Genomic DNA, 19,092 nt, shown 5'->3' with positions numbered 1-19,092 from the left:
GGCGCGGCGCTCGGCGGGGCGGGCGGCACTCTGGGGGGAGTTCTGGTGGCGCTGGGCGGGGGCGGGCTCCGGCAGTGGGGGCAGCGCAGGGCTCGGCGCTCGGGGGGGTTCCGGCGGCGGCGCTCAGCACGGGGGGTGGGCTCTGGCGCTCGACGGGGGGGCGGCGCGGTGCTGGAGGGGGGTTCCGGCGGCGCTCGGCGGGGGGGCGGCGTGGCGCTCGGCGGGGGGGTTTGGGGGGCGGCACTTTTTTTTTTTTTTGCTGCTGGGGGCAGCAAAAAAGCTAGAGCCGGCCCTGGAACTAGTACAGAGTATGGGTGAGAGTTGAGTGAATCATCTTCTACTACACGCCCAATATATGATCTTTGATCAAATGTACAGTAGCTAAAACTAATAAAACTTTTATTGCCACAATAATACTTCAATGTGTGTCTTATATAGAATACCTCCATGCCTTGGAGGGTTTGAGGCACTCCAGTCTTGCTCTGTGCCTGGCACTTTTCAGCATAGTTACCCTATTGTCTTGTTGCCTGGATTGTCTGTCAGGCTAGTGCAATGTTAACAGAAATATTCTGATGGCCTGTTAAGGGCTCAATTAATGTAAATCATTTTTTTATATATTTCATGGATTTGTTTTATAATTTAGGGATTTATCATACACTGCATGGGCTGCTCCTGGGCAGGAGAGAGGAAACACTGTATGTTTCAGCTTGTAGAGTTTCCTGCAAAGTCCTCCTTGAGAAGCGTGGGGAACATGGTAAAATTCTCATTGACTTCAGTGGGATCAGGGTTAGGTCAGTCTGAAGCACTCTTGCAAATCCCACCTTTAGGGCTGGTTCAGCTCTCAATTACACTGGTTGATTTCAATGTTTTCAATGAACAAGAGTTGCATGTGCTTGATACCTTAAAATTACACCACTTATATAAGTGCCTAAATAAACCTTTTTAGATGCCTAACTTGAGACACTCACATGTGAAAATTCTGATCTAATTCTCTCATGCTGCTACCATACACAGCCTCTGAGCTTTGGCAACAACCGGACTGACAGAGCATTAACTTGCACCACTAAGTACAGGGCCAGTTTATGTTCTATTTTTTTTTTTAATTGTATTCTTGGCTTTACTATGTAGCGATGATACATTTTTATTATTTATTGTTTCCTTACTTTTATGTTCTAATTTTAGAAAAATGGAATCAGTTTTATTTAAACTACTTTTATCTGTAGATTTTTTTCAAATATATTACAATGCATCTTTTGTTAGATAATATTTAATATAAATACTGTGAGAGAAACTAGCCCTATCATTCTAGAAAGGCAGACCAATCGTTATTGCTTTCATGCTCAATAACCTGAAAGATGTTTTCAGTATTAATGTGATTGCCTATCTGTATACTACAACCATTCTATAATGTGCATAATTATTTTAAATGAAAAATATCAATCAGTGTAAAATATTGAAATTAGATGATGATTTATCAGTATAATACCATGATAATATAACTGTCAAATACAAAATCCTGAATATATTGAGGATGGGATTTTCAAAAGCACCCATGTGACTTAGGAGAACAAATCCAATTGACTGTCAATGGAACTTGTGTTTCTATATCATGTGGGGGAGGAGGGAGTTTTGTTTTGTTTTGTTTTTTGGGGGGGGGGGTTGCTTTTTGTTTGTTTTTAAAATGTGCCTAAGACCTTGATCCTCCAAACACTTAAACACACACGTTGCCAGTCTGGGGACTTGACAGAAGCAGTTCTCACAAAGAGCAGCCCAGAGACAGAAACTGAATCTGAGGCTCCTTCCTCACATGCTTGAAAGGGAGACACAGAGCCCATGGAGGCAGGAGCAGGGATCTGCTTGACAAGTTGGACAACCAACTGCAGGCCCAGGAGTGCCTGCGCCTGGGTGGGATTGCCCTGGAATGTGCCCTGCACCCAGACAGACCCATGTTTGGGAGGATGAGGAGTTACTGTCCCAGAGCCTGACTGATGTGCCTGCGTGAACAACTGCAAGCCCTGGAGAGCCTGGGATTACTTGTAAATGTGAGATGAACCTAGGCAGTGACAGTTTTGTGGAGAGAGCTGGCTGTAGAGAGTTGTTAAAGCATCCCAAGGAGAAGCAGCCCAGGGCCACCCAGAGGATTCAGGGGGCCTGGGGCAAAGCAATTTTGGGGGCCCCTTCCATAAAAAAAAGTTGCAATACTATAGAATACTATATTCTCTCCCCCTCCCCCCCCAGCGGCCATGGGAAAAATAAACATTTAAAAACCTTCCGCATCTCGGCAAAAACCCAGTTTTGAGAGAACTTCTTTTCAAGTCACCTTTACAAGGTATCACTGGTTCTCAGCATCCGCTAGTGCTAAAAGGCACTAAAGCTCATTAAAAGGGTTGGACAAATATTTTCCGTCAAAACTTTTTTGGATCGAAAACTAGGGGTTTTTAAAAAGCAGAAAAAATCACAGACAATGTCTGCTTTCCTTCAAAATTTGTTGTTTTTTAAATTGAAAAGCTGAAATTAGTCTGCCAAAACTTGAACATGGTTTGGGGTTTCAGAAGTGTGTGGCCAAATATTTGCTGCTTGCTGTTTTTGATTGTTTCTTTAAACAATCAAAAAATTCTGCTTAAAAAAAATCCAAAACTTTTGAACCATCTCAGCTTGTGACAAACGCCTGAGCCCATCCAGTCAGAGATTTTTCCAGGTTTCTGATACTCTGCTGGCTTCCTTGACTCCTATCTGTCTCCATAACTTTGGGTTCACTTAGGTTAGAACATAAGAATGGCCATTCTGGGTCAGACCAAAGGTCCATCCAGCCCAGTATCCTGCCTACCGACAGTGGTCAATGCCAAGTGCCCGAGAGGGAGTGAACCTAACAGGTAATGATCAAGTGATCTCTCTCCTGCCGTCCATCTCCACCCTCTGACAAACAGAGGCTAGGGACACCATTCCTTACCCATCCTTGCTAATAGCCATTAATGGACTTAACCTCCATGAATTTATCTGTTTCCTAGAGACTGGCTCCATGGGGTCCTTCACAAACTGGAGACAGTTACTGTGGGTTTGTCTTTAGTATAGCTTATGTACATACTCCACGAACTGAGCATTTGAGCTTGTTCCAGAATCTGGAATGAGCCTATGTTGTGAAAACTGAAATGCTCAAAATAGCACATGCATGTGAATGGACACAGGGTGCTAAAATTAAATTAACCCAGGGGTTCTCAAACTGGGGGTCGGGACCCCTCAGGGGGTCACGAGGTTATTACTGGAGGTCGCAAGCTGTCAGCCTCCACCTCAAACCCAGCTTTGCCTCCAGCATTTATAATAGTGTTAAATATATAAAAAAGGGGTCGCATTCAGAGGTTTGCTATGTGAAAGGGGTCACCAGTACAAAAGTTTGAGAACCACTGAATTAACCCCTCTGGAGCCTCGGGGAATGCAGGGGAGGGGGGATCTCCCTTGGTAGGGTTGGGAAGGAGGTAGGTGGTGTATGATATTGCTCTTCTCATGTGATCCCTCCCCCATGGCTCTCTTGGCTCTATCACTGTTAATCTAAAGTGGCTAATTTTTAAACGAAGCTACCCTCCCCTGACATGAATCTCCCTATGGCACTGAAATTAAATGTAGACTATAATTTGGCATTTGAGAAGTGAAAGGGATGGTAGCCCTAAGGGAAAAGATAACAGCTTGGCTCATTGTGTTAAATAGCTGTCTGCAAGCTTTAAACTGCTGAATGAGCTTTAGGGTAGGGAAGGCTGTGCCTCCCCAAACAGCCTGCCCCTGCCCCCTATCTGACCCCCACCCACTTCCTGCCCCCCGACTAGCCCCCTCAGAATCCCTGACCCATCCTGCTCCATGTCCCCTCACCGCCCCTCCCAACCACCACCCCGGGACCCCACCCCCCACCAACCCACCATCCCCTGACTGCCCTGACCCCATCTACCCCCCGCCGAATCCTGATAGATTCCCAGAACGCCCATGATCCAACCCCCCGTTCCCCATCCCCTGACCGCCCCCCCCAGCAGCACTGTCCAGGGCCGCTCCTGGGTTAACGCCGCCTCTCCCCTCTCTCGGAGCCTCAGCACGCCGCGTCCAGGAGCTGCCCTGGCCCCTGGACAGCGCTGCAGCGGTGTGGTTCCAGCGGGACCGGAGCTCGCAGCCCCGCCCCCTTACCACACGGCTCTGACTCAGTGGGAGGAACTCAGGCCACGCCGCTGCAGCGCAGTCCAGGGCTGCTCCTGATGCGGCGTGCTGAGGTGCCGGGGGATGGGGGGAGGCGAGGCTGGGGGCCTGGGGCAAATTGCCCCATTTGCCCCCCCCTCTGGGCGGCCCTGAAGCAGCCTCAGAGTTACTTTTTGTCTTAGAAGGGGAGGAGATGTCATGTTTGTCTCTTAGGTAGAGAAATAGAGACTGACTTGGAGCCCACAAAGGAGAGCCCCAAACTCAGCTGCCCTGCCACGCTACCACCGACCTAAAGCCTGTAAGGAGACTTCGTGGACATTCTTATTGGTTTAAGTCATTTATAAGCATTTAGTGCTAATTGCTGTGAGATTTAGTTGGTTAATCAAGTATCTGATTTCTGTACTTATTCCCTTTCTCTTCTTTCAATTTACCCCATCCTGCCCTTGGAATAAAACAACGTTTGGCTTTATCTAATGATCCTTGACTTCTTGTACTTCTACATTGTAATGTCCTAGAGAAAGTAGGGGTTATCTATTAGTTTATGCACCCAGCCCCTGGATGGAAGCACTGAGTGCAAAGAACCCTGGGGCCTACTGGTGCTAAGATCCTTCAGTGAGAAGAAAGGAAAAAGGAGTCTTTGCCACTCTTGGTGATCAATGAATCCTCACGAGGGGGGCTACATACGCGCTGCAAGTAGTTTAATTGCCTACAGTTTCCCTATGACACATGTTCTTGTAGGATTGGGACCTAAAATTGAACCAGACAAGGGGTGGGAGAGGCCTCAACATGAATGCCCTTTCTTACAAATAGGCAGCTATTAATTACAGAATTTTTGCAAACTGCGCCCAAACTCTTAGCAAATAAGAATTCCTCACAGTCTGAATAGCAGTAAAGACAGACTATGAAACCACACCCCGTCTTTCCCCTGAAAGGCAGATAAATGTCTCCATTCATTTAACTCAGAATCTCAATAATAAGTGTACTAGTCTGAGGCTTATCAGCAGGAAGTTTTTCATGGAGTTTGTTGCACTTCTGGAAGAGATCACTCAGAAGGAGTGACTTGTTGATATTCTTATCAGATTACAAGCCTCTCTGGCCTTGCATTTCTGAAAGATAATAAATCACACCTGAACAGCCTGAATCTCCAGCTTCTGGGCAAATTCCTCTCCTCTTCTTCCTAGGAAGGAAACATTGCCTTCCAAGCAACAATGAAGGTCTTTCAGGGACAGCTAGAGTCAAATGATCTTTCACACTTTGCAGCTTTTCAACAAATGCCCAAGAAGTAAGAGTGTGAGAGGCTTTTCAGGGTTGGATAGAATGGAACTGGTCAGAAATTTCCTATCAAAAGGTGTTTGTTTTTTTTCCACAAAATCAAAACGTTCTGTAGGAAAATCCCCAGGCCTGTTGGATTCCATCTCCCACGATACACTGTGGTCTCATGTCTGGTTGAGCCACTGCAGTGCACCATGGGAGTCTCTGACATGGGGCATCATGCAAGATATAGTCTAGCCAAGGGACCCAGGCCATGGAGTAGAATGGGAGCATGAGCAAAATGAACTATAGCTCCCATGAGGCACTGCAGTAGCTCAGGATAATACAGGTGTTTTTTTAACCAGCTTGAAATGAAACATTTTGAGTCAGTTCAGCAAACTGAAATGAAATGTTTCCATTCAGGAATGTCTAGATATTTTGTTTTGATAGAAAATGTTGAAACAAACCATTTCACTATTTCCAAATTGAAATTTTTTGGAACTTGCCATTCCATGAAAATTTTTTATATTTTGACTTTGTCCTGATTCTGGACAAATACAAATGACAAAAAATATCAGAATTACCTGCAGGAATTCCAAGTTTTGATCATATCCACTCATGAAGCTAAGTGATTTATATGAAAAACAGTTCAGAAACTTTTAAAACTGACAAGGTTCAGGTTGTTGGCAGGGTCATTCTCAACTGAACTCAAAGATGAGGCCTAAACACACCTAGAATGTATTATAGAAATGTATTGGATTTCTATAAATTTCTGCAATTAAAGCAATTCGGGGTTAATATGACAGTTGCCTTTGTTTGCAAGTCTCCCTGGAAGTGCTTATATTTAGGCTTGGAAAGATTAGATTTTTGTCAATAAATGTTGATTTTTGCCATATGCACAAACTGATAAGAAAATATGTTCATTGATGATAATTGAAATTTACAGACAGGCAACATAAGAGAAATTCTTCTTGATAACTTAGAGTTTGATTTAAGAATATTTACTTTGTATGTTTTGACATGTCATGTTGATCATTTGTTTTAACAATTATAAAGCTTTCACTTTTTGAATCTCAATGTTTGTCATTAAGTAATTATTGTCTGAGCCCTCCATAATTTCCAACAACTGTGAAAACTTAAATTGATTAAAAATAAAAATCCTTAAAATCCATAATTATGTACATCTGAAAATTTAAATAGCCAAAGAATGCTTAAAAATAAACATCAATATCTGTCAAAATCATAAAAAATCCCATTCTGCCAAGCCCACTTGTAATTATGAAGAGAAACTTTCTAAATCAATCTAAATAAATCAAGAAAACATAATTGCCTGACATTCATATTTCCCTTTTCCCCCTTGCCACATCAATAAAACAGGATTTCCAGAATCTCTTTAGAGAAGCAGTGTCAGTCTTCCAATTGATCCTTACAGCATATTTCATTTTTCTATATGTTTTGTAAAGATCTGTGTACACTCACAGCACTTGAAAAATCTACAATACATGTGCAAGTCCAATGCAGCTCTCAGGTTCCTGGCAAGCTGTCAGTCCAAACGTACGTACCACTCCAATGCTTCTTTAGAAAGTCTAGCAGTCTCAGTGGGAAGGAAGGCAGGTCTTAGCCATTAATTCAGGGGTCATTGTGTGATATTGTTAATGTGCACTTCAAATTCAAAAACCACAGAGTTATTATCAACAGTTTTTTGTTTTCCTCAGTGCATGTATGCTTGACAGGTCTCTGTTTTCTCCCACTGCTACCCTGTATAAACACTACTGCCAGGCTTTTTGCTCTTTAAAGGACCCAGCTATCTTAAGCAATCTGAAGCCTGGTGGGGGGTACAAGTCTTTTCATACCCCTGGTGGGAACCATGAATTCTAGATGCTCCCACCTCATTGGTGTCTCTTGGAGGAGACCCATCTCTCCCTCCCCGCACAAGATAGAAAATGGCCTGGGGTTTCAGTCCATGACCACAAGGGGAGTTAGACATAGCAATGCTCAGCAATGCTCAGCATTGCAAGGTCCACCTTTTAGGTGCCTAGAAAATCACTGAATCCACAAAGCCTGAGTTAGGTGCCCAGGCTCCTTATACAATGAATGCAGGGAGAAAGATGCTTAAGAATGGGATCCACAAAAACCAGCAAGCTAGGCAGCTCCCTGTTTAAACTAGTCTATAGCAGATGCTGACAAAAGGGGTGTGTCCTATGCCTTGCCCTTTCGGGAGTTAGGTACCTAAATTCAGGCTGAAGGAAAGCACCTACGTTTGCCTGGGATCTACCGCTGGGAACCCTCTCCTGAAGTTAGGTGCCTAAGCCAGTTTTTGCCAAAACACTGGAGGAGAAGGTGCCACCCTTATACATTTTCAGCCCTGTTGTTAGAGCACTCACCCAGGATGTGGAAGACTGGGGTTCAATTTCCCCCTCTGCCTGGTGCAGAGAAGGGATTTGAACAGCACTCTCACACTAACCACTGGGCTACGGAATATTCTGATGAGAGACTGAGGAAAAGCCACCTGTTGACATTGTTCCATTGTGGATCTCAGTGGTGCCTAAATTTTGGATAGGCATCTAAATCCTTTTGTGGATCTGGGCTTCAGGAATTAATTCCTCATCAGAATTCAGATGCAGCTCACAGAAGCATCCCCAGCTGATGCAGCTGAGACTATTGAGCACTTTCTTTTTTAAACCACCACCAACAACAACAAAATGCTCCTCTGAGAGGAAAGAAGCCTGGGATGACTCTACTTGGTATGGTTTGTTTTTGTTTGTGTGTGTTTGTCTGGTTTTGTGTGTATTGAATGTAAGGCTGCAAGGAAGTAATACAGCTAGAGACTTCCCAGATAAGCGTCAATTTGGGTTAAGCCATAACCCTGGCATTAATCCCTGTCCTGTAGTCTGTAGATCTGCAGTTATAACCTAATTAAGTTTTTGGAGGGCAGGGACTGTCTTTTTTTCTCTATTTGTATAGCACCCTCACACAATTGGCTCGTAGGTGCTAAGATGGTAATATAATAATAATAATTTCAGTAGCTGAATCTTATTACAGCAGCAGTGGATATGTGGTCTCTTGTTATTCCAATCTGCTTCAGCTGTCATCCTGATCTGATCAGAAAATGGTTACAGGACGGTATACAGCCCTGCTTTGTATAAGAAGGCTTGATGCCTTCTTCCTTTTCCATCTACTCTCTGGCTGCTTCATTTTAAGGGCACTTAGGACAGAAGGAAAACTAATGGAATACTAAAATTCCTGTTAGTCTTTAAGGTGCCACCAGACTCCTTGTTGTTTTTGTAGATACAGACTAACACGGCTACCCCCTGATACTTAATGGAATACTGATTTCTGAGAAACAAAACAAATGAAGTAGTCAGTGAATGCATCCTGTAACCAGACTTGGATGTGCACAAGAGCCTCCACTTGGATAACACTGAACATATATACTACAATGTACCAGGAAGACAGCAAGAGAAACACTGGAGGACTCTCTATAAGGCCTGGGCAACATCTAGAACTTAGTTCGACCTAGCAACGTTTCTCAGGGATGTGAAAACTTTTACACACTGTGTGATGTAGTTAGGTCTACCTAACCTACACTGGAGACATCAATAGGTCAACAGAAGAATTATTCCATTGATCTAGCTACCGTCTCTTGGGGGATTGGCATTCATACAGTAACAGAAACACCTTCCATTGCTGTGCTCCTGCTTCTTTCTTACCCATGCCTGGAATTTGGCTGTTAATATTTGCAGCCTGGCTATGTCAATCTATTCCTGTCCTCAGGCTACATTGGGAGAGGCCAAAAGCAGGATATATTTTCAATGCACTGATCACCACAAAGAGCTGTTTCTCATGTGGAACTAACATGAGTAATGTCTTGGTTTTCCCTTGGCTTGATCGGCCATGCTCCTTTCTTATCATATTGTTGACCAGACAGTGTTTATTTCTGGTTCTTTGCTGATTTCTCCAGGCAAATGATTCGCTTTTGTTTTGGATTCTTTTCCATTTGATTGGTTCAGTGATGTGCTGGTGTCATTGCTCTGCCAGGATGTAAATCATGCAGAAGAAGCACTCGGTGAATGATTTAATCAAATATCTGTAGTGCTGCATGTAATAACACCTTCTGACTACCCCAGGCTGTTAGTATGAAAACAAGAGACAGCAATAAGTATACCATACAAGAGGCTAGATTCTGTCCTGACTGACACTACATGCAACCCTACTGATTTCTTTTGACAAATGTGTTCTTGAGTATAAAACACATAGGGTAGACTTCATAGGTAGCTGAGGCAGAAAGTAGCTCACAAACTGACAGGGAAGCTTAAAGAATTTATTTTTAATTGTGGCTATGTCTTCCCATGCTAGCTTGAATCCAGCTAGCATGGGAACAATACCAGTGAAGATAGTACTTGGCTCACTAGCCTGCTCTGAAGTCTTCTCTGTTGTTGTTACCTGTGCTAGCTGGATTCAAGCTAGCTCACGTAGGCTAGTCTCTGCACAGCTTTTGCTTTGTAGATATACCCTTAGGGGTAGTTTCTCACTTCAGTCCTTGGGTTTCACCTTTCACTTTCTCACACCTGTTATAGTTTACTTACAAAATCCTGTTTGTTGCTATATGTGGGACTGTACACCATGGGTTTTCAGTATACTAAGAGTGATGATGTCATAACAAGGAAGGAAGTTCCATATGTCTGCTTTGTCCCTCAGTCAGTGGTTAAGATGGCTCTACATTGCTGGAAGATACTGGTGTGCTGTTCTGAAATGATCATCTTAATCCACTGATTTGCATACACCTGTATCTCAGTACCTGTTTGAGAAAGCAGCACTTCCAATGTCAGAAGAATGGCAACCCAATGAGTGCATGTGTCTCTCTGCAAATGTCTTCGCTGCAAAGTTAACCTGAGTGATTGCCACCTGGATTAGTCTAGTCTGGGTGTGAGTAGCCACACTGCAAAGCCATACCTCAGTCACTGTGTTCTTACTGGTGCTGTGTTCTCCTGTGTGTCGCTAGGAGTGCTGGAAGCATATTCCATGGTTCTTTGTGCAGGAGTAAGCTGAGAGGCAATGTGATTCTTTTCTCAGCAAATTGGAGAAATGTTGTCCTCCTGAGCACAGGGGTGGGAATTTTGGGAAGGCATTGGGGAACTATCAGAACTTGAGTGACTTAGCCTGTGTCCTCACTGCAAAGTGGATGGGTTGCCATCCCAAGGGAATGAGGGCTCTAACCCAGTCAGGCCACCTATCCCAGGTATTTAACTTGGGTGAGAGGTTTTTGTGTGTGGATGGGAAGAGGCCTAGAGCTCAACACTTAGAGCCTGGATTAACACTATAGTGAAAACATACTCCATGAGACCCCTTATTGGGGTGCAGAACGCATGCCTGTCTGTGGCCAGCCAGCTTCACCGGTGGAAGGAAGAGTGATGTGGGTCCCAAGAGACCTTTATCAAGGCACAGTATATATAGTCACGAGAATGCAGAGACTGCAACTGTGGCTTGGTCCTGGGCAGTGAATGCAAGGGTTGCGGGTGAGGGGGAAAAGAGACTTATTGGAGCCCTACACCTGTCCTTGGGAATGAAACTCATCCCCGCACAGCGAGCTTAGCACAAGGCCTATGAACCATTTACATCCAGGTTACAGCCTCCTGTGAGTATTTAAATAGGACTGTACATCGATCTTTTGTTGGTTTTCTGCACAGGAGTGATTTTAAATCTTGTGCTTGGGCAAGACACACTCTGGCTCTCAAGGAGTGAAGGTCTTATAATGAGTTGGTGTGTGCTTGGGAGCAGTCAGCATAGTAGTGTGGCTGGATTTTGGTGTGTTTTAAAAGTTCCTAAGTATAAACAGCCCATCTGAACTCTGGTTTCTGTTAAACTCAGACTGAAAATCAAGTGAAGCAATTCAGGCAACAGTTCTGTGGTGTATGTAGTTGTGGCTAAAAAAACCCCTCCCATTAATTTTAGCCCTGGATATAAAAATACAGATTATTTTAAATAGCAGTTTTTATTTTAATAAAGGTTGATAAATTGTACGTAGCAGTTGGTGATTGTTCCAAAGAGAAGGTAGAAAAGTTAAACTGAATGTCTAACCCAAATGAGTTAATGTGCATCTATAGGGCTGGTCCTAATGGACTACTCCTTTGTTTAGGGTCTACAGTAATTTGTGATTAGCAATATTTAATCAGAAGTGGAGTTTAAATAGTAGCAGCTCCCTGGTGGATGGGCCTGGGTTCTGTTCAGGTTCTTAGACCACGCCTACAGTCTTGTATCTGCATGCCTGGTTAGACTGAATGAGCCGCTATTTCTCCCCACTAGTCCTAGCTCCAATATTACTTTTTCCATCCCTCCCTGCTAGGATATTCAGTGGCCACTTGTAGAACATTTATTGCAAGCCAGAATTAGGAAAATCTTAATTCCCAGCATGCTGATGAGTCAGAGGTGTGACATCATCAGCAAACAACCTGCTAAGATTGCAGGTAGCCAGGGGATCTGATCCAGCTCCCTTTGAAGTCAATAGGAGTCTTGCGGCTAACTTCAGTGGAGCTAGAAGGTGAATCAGCCCTAGCTCAGAAATCATTAGGGTCTAGACATTAGGTTTTTAAGGCTTAAACCTCATTTTGAAATTTAGATATTGGGACCGGAAAGTTGTTTTTGTCACATTTGTTCTGACAGAGGAGACTCAGGCCACCAACTCATTTAATCAAAGTCCCATCCCATGGTTATTACTTAGACTGTGGGTTTGCCACTGCCATGATTTCTGAGAGTGGGGGAGAGGAGGGAGATTGACTTACCCTGAGTTTCAGGCTGGCAGGGAAAGAAAAGGTTATGTCTACACGACGGGATTAATCCGAATTTACAGAATTTGAATTTTGGAAACAGATTGTATAAAGTCGAATGTATGCAGCCACACTAAGCACATTAATTCGGCAGTGTGCGTCCATGTACCGGGGCTAGCATAGATTTCCAGAGCGTTGCACTGTGGGTAGTTATCCCATAGCTATCTCATAGTTCCCGCAGTCTCCCCCGCCCATTGGAATTCTAGGTTGAGATCCCAGTGTCTGATGGGGCAAAAAACATCGTCGCAGGTGGTTCTGGGTACAGCCTCACCCCTCCCTCCATGAAAGCAATGGCAGACAACCGTTTCGCGCCTTTTTTCCTGGGTGAACACTGCAGACGCCATACCATGGCAAGCATGGAGCCCGCTCAGCTCAAGACAGCAGTCATGAACATTGTAAACACCTCGCGCATTCTTGTGCAGTTTATGCTGAACCAGGACCAGAAAAACAAGGCAAGGAGGAGGCGGTGACGGCAGTGCAGCGACGAGAGTGATGAGGACATGGACATGGACACAGAATTCTCTCAAACCGCGGGCCCCGGCGCTTTGGAGATCATGTTGTTAATGGGGCAGATTATAGCCATGGAATGCCGATTCTGGGCCCAGGAAACAAGCACAGACTGGTGGGACTGCATAGTGTTGCAGGTGTGGGACGATTCCCAGTGGCTGCGAAACTTTCGCATGCATAAGGGCACTTTCATGGAACTTTGTGACTTGCTTTCCCCTGCCCTGAAGCGCCAGAATACCAAGATAAGAGCAGCCCTCACAGTTGAGAAGCGAGTGGCGATAGCCCTGTGGAAGCTTGCAACGCCAGACAGTTACCGGTCAGTCGGGAATCAATTTGGAGTGGGCAAATCTCCTGTGGGGGCTGCTGTGATGCAAGTAGCCAAAGCAATCACTGAACTGCTGCTACAAAAGGTAGTGACTCTGGGAAATGTGCAGGTCATAGTAGATAGCTTTCCTGCAATGGGATTCCCTAACTGTGGTGGGGCAATAGATGGAACCCATATCCCTATCTTGGCATCGGAGCACCAAGGTACCTAGTACATAAACCGCAAGGGGTACTTTTCAATGGTGCTGCAAGCACTGGTGGATCACAAGGGACGTTTCACCAACATCAACGTGGGCTGGCCGGGAAGGGTTCATGATGCTCGCATCTTCAGGAACACTACTCTGTTTAAACGGCTGCAGCAAGGGACTTACTTCCCGGACCAGAAAATAACCATTGGGGATGTTGAAATGCCTATAGTTATCCTTGGGGACCCAGCCTACCTCTTAATGCCATGGCTCATGAAGCCATACACAGGCAGCCTGGACAGGAGTCAGGACCTGTTCAACTACAGGCTGAGCAAGTGCAGAATGGTGGTAGAATGTGCATTTGGACGTTTAAAAGGTTGCTGGCGCACATTACTGACTCGCTCAGACCTCAGCCAAACCAATATTCCCATTGTTATTGCTGCTTGCTGTGTGCTCCACAATCTCTGTGAAAGTAAGGGGGAGACCTTTATGGCGGGGTGGGAGGCTGAGGCAAATCGCCTGGCTGCTGATTACACGCAGCCAGACACCAGGGCGATTAGAAGAGCACACCAGGAAGCGCTGCGCATCAGAGAAACTTTGAAAACCAGTTTCATGACTGGCCAGGCTACCGTGTGAAAGTTCTGTTTGTTTCTCCTTGATGAAAACCCGCCCCCTTTATTGACTCATTCTCTGTAAGGAACCCACCCTCCCCCTTCGATCACAGCTTGCTTTCAAAGGAAATAAAGTCACTATCGTTTAAAAATCATTTATTCTTTATTAATTGATTATAAAAAGAGGGAGAGAACTGACAAGGTAGCCCGGGTTGGGTTTGGGAGGAGGATCGGAGGGAAGAAAAAGGCCACTTAAAAAAAGGTTAAAATAATGACAGCCTTTTGCTTGGGCTGTCCACTGGGGTGGAATGGGAGGGTGCACCCAGACGTGTAATAACGCGGGGGGTGGGTGAGGAGGCTATGGAACATGGTGAGGGGGGTTATACAGGGTCTGTAGCGCCAGTCTGTGATCCTGCTGCCGTTCCTGAAGCTCCACCAGACGCTGGAGCATGTCTGTTTGCTCACGCAGCAGCCCCAGCGTTGCATCCTGCCTCCTCTGATCTTCCTGCTGCCACCTCTCATCTCGAGCGTCCCTCCTGTCCTCACGTTGGTCCCTCCTGTCCTCACGTTCACTGGCATCTTTCCTGTACTTTAATACTGTGTCCTTCCACTCATACAGATGAGCTCTTTCATTGCGGGTCGATTCCATGATTTCCGAGAACATGTCGTCTCGCATCCTTTTTTTCCCTCCGCCTTATCTGAGAAAGCCTTCGGGACGGAGGAGGGAGGCTTGAAAAATTTGCAGCTGCTGGAGGGAGGGAAAAAAGGGAGAGAAGTATTTTAAAAAGATACATTTTACAGAACAATGATTATACTCTTTCACGGTGAACAACACTATTCACATTACATAGCACATGTGATTTCAGTGCAAGTTCGCATTTTGCATCTTAATATTGAGTGTTTGTGGCTTTGGTGTTAGAGATCACAGACGCAGGTCCGGGCAAAAGAATTCGGCTTGCATGCGGCCATGGTAAGCCATTGTCTTTCGGCTTCTGCGCCCTCCTTTCCCACATACCAAGCAAAGCCCGTTGAGTGCTGCGGTTTTCCTGTTAACCTGCAGGAGCAGAAACCAACTAACGCCCCCCCCTCCAATTCTCTGGGATGATCGCTTTACCCCTCCCCACACCGCATGGCTGGTATCAGGGAAGATCCCTGCTAGCCAAATGCGAAAAGCTCAGCGTCAATTACCCCCCCCTCCACCGCTAGGCTAACTACACGGAAGGATTTCTTTTCAGCCACAGGCAAACAGCCCAGTAGGAATGGCCACCTCTGTCCCCTTAATTAAATTCCTGTATTTCAACCAGGTTACCATGAGGAATATCACTCTCCTGAGGATTACACAGCGAGATAAAGAATGGATGTTGCTTGAATGCCAGCAAACACCGGGACCATATGCTGCCAGGCTTTGTCATGCAATGATACCAGATTACTTGCTACTAGCATGGCGTGGTCAAGTGTCCTACCATGGAGGACGGAATAAGGCTGCAATGCCCAGAATCCTTGTGGAAAGGTTTTGGGAGTACCTCCAGGAGAGCTTCATGGAGATGTCCATGGAGGATTTCCGCTCCATCCCCAGATACATTAACAGACTTTTCCAGTAGCTGTACTGGCCGCGAATGCATCCCAAGTCCTCAGGGCAAATTAATCATTAAAAAACACTTGCTTTTAAACCATGTTTTATATTTTAAAAGGTAAACTCACCTGAGGTTCCTTCCATGGGGTCATGGTCTTGGATACTGCCTTGGGACGGTTGGGAGGGTATTTCACTCAGGCTGAGAAAAAGATCCTGGATGTTGGGGAGAACGGAGTGCTGTGTGCTCTCCGCAAGCTGGTCGTCCTCCTCCTCTTCCCCGTCTGCAGAATCCTCAGGTGTGGCTGAGATTACCCCTGCCTCGGAATCCACAGTCAGAGGTGGGGTAGTGGTGGCGGCCCCCCCTAGAATTGCATGCAGCTCAGCGTAGAAGCGGTATGTCTGCGACTCTGACCCGGAGCGACCGTTTGCCTCCTTTGTTTTTTGATAGGCTTGTCTGAGCTCCTTAACTTTCATGCGGCACTGATATGAGTCCTTATTGTGGCCTTTCTCCATCATGCCCTTGGAGATTTTTTCAAAAGTTTTGGCATTTCATCTCTTGGAACGTAGTTCTGCTAGCACTGAATCCTCTCCCCATATAGCGATCAGATCCAGTACCTCCCGTACAGTCCATGCTGGTGCTCTTTTTCGATTCTCGGACAGCATGGTTACCTGTGCTGATGAGCTCTCTGTGGTCACTTGTGCTCTCCATGCTGGGCAAACAGGAAATAAAATTCAAAAGTTCGCGGGGCTTTTTCTGTCTACCTGGCCAGTGCATCCGAGTTCAGATTGCTGTCCAGAGCGGTCACAATGGTGCACTGTGGGATAGCTCCCGGAGGCCAATACTTTCGAATTGCGGCACACTAACCCTAATTCGAAATGGCAATATCGATTTCGGCGCTACTCCCCTCGTTGGGGAGGAGTACAGAAATGGATTTTAAGAGCCCTTTATTTCGAAATAAATGGCTTCGTTGTGTGGATGGGTGCAGGGTTAATTTGATTTAACGCTGCTAAATTTGAATTAAACTCATAGTGTAGACCAGGCCTCAGGCAAGACTCCTCCATTAACTTTTACTAATTTGATTGTCTGGTATTTGTCTTGTTTAGCATAGTATGAGAGAGTTACCAGGAATTTGTAATGGTTTTATAATATTAAACATTAAATGGATTGTCAAATTTCTCTTTACCATAAAATTGTTTCTCCTCATAATTTCCCATGACACAAAATTTAATTAAAATACCCTGTCACGGCTTTCACTCTTCCTAACTAAAATTGGCATGGTTATATTACAAAGCCATGACTTCTCCCTTTTTTAACCTATGACAAATAACCAACCATCTTTCCCATTCTAGCAAAATGCTTGTGCATGTACATTTCTTGAAGAATGCAAGTTGTCACATTAAAGTGAATTGGATTATTTACATTCTTAAAGTTCTGCACATGCTTAAGTGTCTTGACGGGTGGGTCCTTAATAATTATTTTTGACCTCTGCCATCTTGGACCAAAGGGGAGAGGCTCTATATCCCAATAGCAGTTCCACTGAATCATCCAGATATTGGCATTTTTAAGCCTCATCCTGGTGGGTACTATCCTGCTATTAGAGACTAAGCATATTTATTCTCAGATACATCAGTAGTTAATTGGAATAAAGGCTCTTTTTTGTCATCTGACATTAAGCTCACACTCTGTCATTGTCCTGAATTATTATTCATTATTTTTGCAGCACCCACTATGCACTAAGCAGTTCAAACACCCGAGAAGGATGACCCCTGATCTGAGGAGTTCACAATCTAAGGACAGCTAGACAATTAGGTAGAAGTTAAGGGAAAGGGAACAATAGGCAATTTATATACCTATGCATCAACTCAAATCACTGTCAGCAGCACCGCAAGAGTGGTTATCTGAGAGGGACTTAAACGTGGATGGAGTAGTGGGGATTGTGGAAGAACTCAGGGAAATTGTTCCATGCTTAATGGGGCTACGTGGAAGAAGGCACAGGGGATGGTATGAGAAGCTGATAAAAATGGCTGGGCGAGGCTGCGAATGTTGGCACAGTGCAGGGAACAAGGAGAATGTAAAACCTGATGCATAAGGATGAATGAGGGGAGAGAGAATTCTGTAGAGCTTAAAGGTGGTGACAAAACTTACATTTGATGTGCGAGTTAATAGGGAGCTGGTGGAGGGATTCAAAAAGGGAAATGGACATGATCAGGTTAATGGGCAAGAAAAAAAGAGCTTAGTGGCAGCATTGCCTGACAATGAGTCACCACATTTAGGCAACTCAAAAGATCAATAATAATCACAAAGTATCTCTAAATACAGTACAGATGAGTACTTTCTACCTGCTGAACAAGATTAATGACCAACAAGATTGGTCTGCTAAGCAAAACCATTGTTAAAACTTTGCTTTGATAAAACTTTGAAATCCTCCCACGTCTTCAGAAACTTTTTGCACACTAAGCCCTATCTATATATGACACAAGAACAAAGACATTTTACATTATAGCTTTCAAATATCTTTGTTTCCTCCAAGAGAGTTCTTGATGGCAGGCACTGAGTGTGTTGGTCATGGCGACAGCAGCTTAGCTTGTTTTTCTCATTCTGATGATGGATTACCTGGAATCCTTTGAGCCCTGTGATTTTTAAAAAGCTATGACTTAGAGTGGAAAGAACCTTTCTGCTCTTAAATATTTAATCACTGTAAAAGAACTGGGTGAGTCTAGTGGAATAACTTGTTGTGCTGCAAAGTATCATTAACACTGACGTTATTCCTCATGTTGGATGCAGTCATACAGACATTGATCAAAATCCTTCATTAAAACAGAAATGTACAGAACAATACAATAAACCTTGCCAGTGGCCTGACCTTTCCAGCGGGTATCAGTTTCCCACTCCAGCTGACAGGGTGCCAGATGTTCCTGAACTTAGAGTATCTTATAATTAAAGATGTACTCCTACGATAAAAAGCTCTTTGACAAGGTCCTCTCTTCTGTTCATGTTTGCAAAGAATTTGCAAGTTCAAATCCTGTATCCAACCGCATTTCAATATTGAAATAACTGGTACTTTGTTCACCTGTTCTGGGAAAAGTTTATCTTCCTTTGGATGTATGTAAACAAACCTGGATTCAACGGTACATGATGAGGGAAGGGATGATCAGTGCCTTTGACTAGCTAATATGGTGTCCTCGTACTATCAGCTGAGAAGAGGATGTCTCAACATTTTGTGTCCAGATTTGTCACAGGTTGTTTTGAACAGGATAGTCCAACTTGCAGACAGCATTCGTTTTATAAAATCTGAAATCTCACAAAGCATAGTTGGAGTTGCTAGAATAAACTGATTGTAAACCATTTATAACCCAATTCCATTCTTTCTCTTGCTGGTCACCATGTGACCTCCTACCAAGCTTTGAATATCCGTTTGGCAATCAAAATTCCAGAAGATTGAAATGCTACTCTGGTTAGTGTCAGTGAATCTTCAATATGAGAGAATTATCCAGATGTAGTACTAAATGTATACAAAAATTATATTACTTCCCAACGATGAGCAACAACATATGAGTGGATTTCTCTCTAAATGTCTTAATCTCCTCCAAATGGGCATTTTTATTGCTTTTTTGGACTGCTCTATAATACAACATTTTTG

The sequence above is a fragment of the Terrapene carolina genome, unplaced genomic scaffold, assembly GCF_002925995.2.
Source record: "Terrapene carolina triunguis isolate 2854851 unplaced genomic scaffold, T_m_triunguis-2.0 Scaffold113, whole genome shotgun sequence".
Taxonomy (NCBI): domain Eukaryota; kingdom Metazoa; phylum Chordata; order Testudines; family Emydidae; genus Terrapene; species Terrapene triunguis.
This window is presented reverse-complemented; position numbering follows the sequence as displayed.